Below are 5840 nucleotides of genomic sequence, written 5' to 3'. Positions count from 1 at the left end.
GAAACCGCAAAACCAATGCACCCAATCAAATCAACTCAAATCAAATCACATCAGATGAAATAAAAAGAGGCTGACAAACTATATGAATATAGAACCTTATTTAGTAGTAAACCATAACCTTCCCGCCCTTCATTTAAAAAAGACAACACTTTTGTCAACTCTTGCACATTTTAAGCGACAAAGAATCTAAAGTTAAGTATTCTCTAAGTAAAATAGTTTGAGATAGTAGATCGGCTCATTAGTAGCACCATTTTGTTTTCACTTCGTTTATGCTCTACTTTCCTTTATGTTTGTTTCCAACCAGAAAATCTGTTATAAAGCGATTATATGTACTAATAAATTAAGTGTGCTATATGAGACAAGCCAGATTAGAGTGATCAAGGAGTGTTTCGAAAGTGAAAGAGAAAAGGATGAAAGAAATAAAACATTAGCAATCACGAGTAAAAGCCCATCTTGCGAAATCTATAATTCATTTTTTTAGATGTTCGGATTGCTTTAAAGCCCGTCTCTACTAGTTTGGCCAGGAGGGATTAGACCTCCTGGTATGGTCACTGACAGGTGGTTTTCTCATCAAATCAGCTCTCACTTAACATAAGAAAGGGGGGATCACGGGGGAACAACGGGTACCGATTAGGCATTGTTTGCTATATAGAGGGCGCAAGAAGCTGCAAGTAGTACAGTCTCGTTTTAAAGGAGACTTCAGGTGATCACAAAATAAACAAATCAGCAAAATGAGAACGAGGAGGATAAAGGGTTTCATTGTTTTGTTTCTGCTTTTGTTTGTCACGCTTTTTCTTTTCTTTCCCTTTTTTTTGGGGGGGGGGGAGTGGGGGGCTGTATACCGTCAGTTCTTGATAAAGACATTCGGTAACACTTCATTATATTATTGAAGCATAAAAGCAATACAACAATTTGAAAGAAAGATAAGAAGACAGACCAAACAAAATTGTATCAGCGCTATGGCCTTGGTAACATTCAAGGTCCTGTATTTGTTTCTATTTTCGGAATATTGTAAAATTATCATTTGTTTTTTTTTAATAAGAAAAAAATGAGCAGGGGCGCTGCTACAAGGAGATATTGTGGCAAAAGTCGACTGTCTGCATTACTGGAATTCGGAGAGCTTGGTTGTTAATGCCTAAAATGATGGCTTTTTTGGCGGATGGTTAATGTTTGTATCTATCGATTGAATTGAAATTGTGGAACCTTATTATGTCTTCGTTTGATCAGGGACCCTAGTTTGATTGTTTGTTTTGTTGCTTCAAATCGTCAAGTAACTCGTCGCTGAGTCTGATCAGAAACGCCACTCCCATGCCGTATTCAAAAATGGTCCATTGACGCCGCTGAAAAGGGAGAGGAGGGGGGGGGGGGATTTTCTTGAGTGCATTTGTATCTATCTAACATTGAATACTTCAATATTTGATTAAAAATAATCAATGTGCATTAATTGCATTAATGAATAACGTTCTTCTTAATATTTAGGTGAGAGGATGAAACATCACAATCTTCGGGACGTCCAGAAACCAACAACAAAGAAACAAATACAAACGAGCGAACAAAATAATGAGAAAGGGTACGATAATTGCAGATTGATTCCTTCGGGAAGAAAATACTTATTGTTGGGGGATAGGGTGCAGCGGTAAATTGAGGTGTATTTTCGTATGTATAGCGTTCTTTTAAAGGGGTAAACAATACCGTACATGATAACGCTGCTTATCCTTGAGCAGCACCGTGTATTGTATTACGCATCATAACATTATTTTCACTTCTACGGAAAAGATATCACAATTGGATTGTTGTTTCTTTACTTAATCCGTTCATTCTCTGCAGACAGCATAAGCCGTTTTGTATCGATCGCAACATCGGTTAGGCCAATCAATCATTAATATCGTGTTAAATTATATCGGATGTGCCGGTGGGAAATAAAATTATCCTCCTCTTTATAAGAATGTACATACCAACGGTCATTTCTTAACCTGAAATCAATGATCGTCAATTATTCACGCATAAACGTCGCCGGTAATTATCAACTCTTTCCATCGCCAAATTGTTTAGGCGGATTATTCTTTCACGAGCTAAAGCGACGGTAATTAACGGGAATATAACACACCATCAAAATAAATTACCCCCCTGGGGTTCGCGGACATTAAAAATTGAGCTTTGAAATATCGCGATAGATTACGGGGCAAGGTATGAAAGACGTAATACGTTATGGAGAATGATCATTGTATTGCTTTTTAGGTTTAGAAGAGAGGATTAGCAACATCACATGATTCGTGAAAAATAAATGTTCAGGTATGATAAGAGCATTACCTGACCACTCCTTTGATCTTATGTCGCCGTTTTTTTGTTGTCCCTCTATCAGGGGCGGCGATCCCGGGGGAAGGGGAGGGGACACGTCCACCCTCAACTTTTTTAGGGGGATCGCCACCCCCCCCCCCCCCGGGGGGGGGGGGGAATTTGAAAAAGTGCAAGAAACTAATGTATAGCAAATACTGACTAAAGACTGCAACACACTTTTAGGCTCTGGAGGGCCCAAGAGTGCAACGTTTAGACTAATACAAATGCAGAAATCTTTTCGCTCGGTCGCTACGTTCCCTCGCATAATATACTTAACGATGTACAAGTAAATATTATAGAAAAATCTGTTTTCTGTTGGTTCAACGTACCTCGCATTTCGTCTGCCCCCCCCCCCCCCCGGTCATGAAAAGAAATCGCCTCCCCTGCCCTCTATTTAGACGGTCAGTTTCGTGACAATGCAAACGTCATAATAATGGTGCGCCATCTCCGATATAACCAGAGAAATGTTTTGTTGAACGATCCTATACCTATCTTGTATATTCTCTTTTTTTTTAAATGAATGCCGTCAATTTTACTTCAAATTTGTTTAGTTGACATAACTGATACACTGACGTCTATGAAAGTTAATAAGAGAAACTCTTTAATATCCAAACTAATTTCCTATCGGCCTCAGATCTAGCCTTGAAAATCGAAGAGAGAAAAATAAGTTGAAAAGAAAGATAAGATTATGTGAGGAAAAGGCGGCCAACGTGTGGCCTTATCAAAATACTCATCGTGAAGTTCTTTTGAAAAAAGCGGTACATATCATTTTTCCTTTCTTCGCAAATTTTATAGATATAATTTATATGATGATTCACAAGATTACTAAATGAAATGTCATGTAAGTTGTATAGTATCGTTTTATTTTGTCATGCAGGGCATATACATTGATCATCAACAAAATAGCAATAAAAGAACGACTTTTCCGTCATAGTACACACCAATTTACGAAGCGTTGGGCCATGTGAAGAATATCAAAGAGAACATTGAATGGAAGGGGAGAGAAAAAAATGACAAAGAAATGAAAATAATAATCCAAAATCCACATTGAGCAGACGACAAAGATTTGTGGTTTGGAAACTTTGCTTGGGGCGTTCGAATTCACCCAATCTATACGCCTTCGATTTTTTGTTGCATTTGTTGCAAATTTCTTATCAGTGGCTGAATCGGAAACCTTAGGTGAGGATTAATATCATTTCTAAAGGCTTTTATTTGGTTTATTAGATGACCTTGAAATGTTTATTATAGTTCGATTTCTATCTTTTTGTTGTCGTTTCTTTTCACACAAAGTCATTGGCAGCGGTATTTGATTTCACTGCCCCTCCACCTAATAAAAAAAGACCCTCATTGGCAATTCATCATTCGAATAATATCGATTGAAGTCTCTTTTCATTTCGATCCGATTGCTATAGGAATCTTTGCATTAGTCAGAGCTTTTTTATACTCATTTACAAATGATTTGATGAGAATAAATGGAAGGGGAACGGGCAATTTTGATAAAATGCATTTCTCACAATGGAACAAATCGAGTCAATTTTACAATAAGTCGCTTTGTTGGTTTAATGGGTGGAAAAAGAACGTTGACATAGTCGCTCGACGACTTATTGAAAGTTCATTTGATCGTTTAGAATCTTTGATTGAAGACGGGCATAGACCCACTTCATTGGATTAAGATGATCCAGTATACCTGCAGGTAAACTGGACTAATAGAGTTGATTATGATGATTGCATTAAGCGAAATAGGAAGGCGAATCTATGAATTATATTGTATTTATTAATTTGAAACTGGGTGGTCGGAAATATATGTAAAACGAAGAGGATAAATCAGACATGTGGATGCTGAAGATACCCCCACCCCACCCCTGGAAGTGAAAAAAGAAAGAAAGAGAGAGATGAGAAATTTGTGGGGGTATTTTACAGGCGAATCAAAATGGTGAACGTTTCGTTGAAAAAATAGAATGTAATAATCCATAGATAAATATATATTCATCATGTTCAAAAAATGTATACAAGTATAGAATAATATTCATCCAAATTCTATTTATAATTGAGGGAATTCAAAATTTAGATGTAAATTGACGAACATTAATAGAGTACCGACGTGTGACGTCATACTGGCAAAGTTGTCAAGTTTGCTGGTTCCAAACATTTTGTACTATAATGGAAAAAACAAAACATTAGGCCTATGTTGTATATAGTGTGATATAGGAAGTTTAATATATTTTCAAATGTACATGGTTCTAATTGGTCAAATAAACTGATTAATGGAGATTATTTTGATGGATCTTCAAAAAGTTACAAGATTTAAACGCGGGTCGACGCATTATACAAATGAAAATATTTCACTCTGTCTGATTATGATGATTATTATGAGTAAGAATTTTAGAGAAAGATTGAGGCAGAAGAGGAAACTGAAATTTGCCTGAAATGTATTTATCTATGTTTTTATTGTTTGTTTACTGTTTCATACGTTTCATAACATAAAGATGCGATTATTTTTTTTTCAGTTTGAATGCAGTGTGTCCTTCTTTTCTTCATTCACTCGGGGAAGCGTGTAGAATTTCAGCTTTCGATGACAAACAGTTGGTATTGTCATTACCGATGATTCAACCGTTTATTTAGGTATTCCCAACATTTATATTCATTTCCAATTCCCCCTCGTTACTTGGGCCCGTTCGACCCCCATACAATAGAGACCAATCGTGTTTGCATGTAGCAGAAACCTAATGTTGAACGGCGCCACCATCAAAATCTACCATCATCGCCCATAATTCACCCGGCCCGCTCGCCGGCGGACGGGGGGAACAACTCCGGTATACCAACCAGACATTCACAGTCACACGCAGACGACACATCAAACTCAAGAAAAAACACGATTTTCTTATTTGCTCTCACGATATCATATCAGAATACAAGATCGGACAGGAGGGCGCAGTTGTAGAATTAGAGAGACAGATTTTCTTTTCTTCAAAATTGGAATAAAAAAGCACAAATTGGAATTTCGATCGCTGCATCTGATTAATAGCCTTGTTGTAATTTGTTGACAATTATTTTGATTCGAGCTCAAAATGTGATTTCGCTACGGCCGACATAGCTCGGGTAATGCGCGCCCAGAGGATAATGAACAGGGCTTATGCAAAAAGGACGCAGCTCCACTTCCGAGAACCATTTTGAGAATACTTTCTCCTTCACTAGCTAACTTGATCAATATCTTGCTTTGTTCTTAATTTATATATTGATTGGTGATTTTAATTGAAAAGGCGAAGGCCTACCAAAACAGTGGTCCAAATTCACACTGTTGTTTAAAGCTCTAAACCCTGGTGCATGTAAAACAACCAAATTTAGTTACTCCGGACACCAAAGAGGAAATTAACTATATAGGCCTACAACAAATTTAGCAAGCTACGGACAAAAAAAGAAGGACACTATAGGCTACTTCTTTTTTTATCTCGAAAAACTATAATAGATATTCCTGTTAACAGATATTGGCGACACAATCATAA

Source organism: Strongylocentrotus purpuratus, unplaced genomic scaffold (genome assembly GCF_000002235.5).
Source record: "Strongylocentrotus purpuratus isolate Spur 01 unplaced genomic scaffold, Spur_5.0 spur5_scaffold_15, whole genome shotgun sequence".
NCBI lineage: Eukaryota > Metazoa > Echinodermata > Echinoidea > Camarodonta > Strongylocentrotidae > Strongylocentrotus > Strongylocentrotus purpuratus.
Note: the sequence above shows the minus strand (reverse complement) of the source record.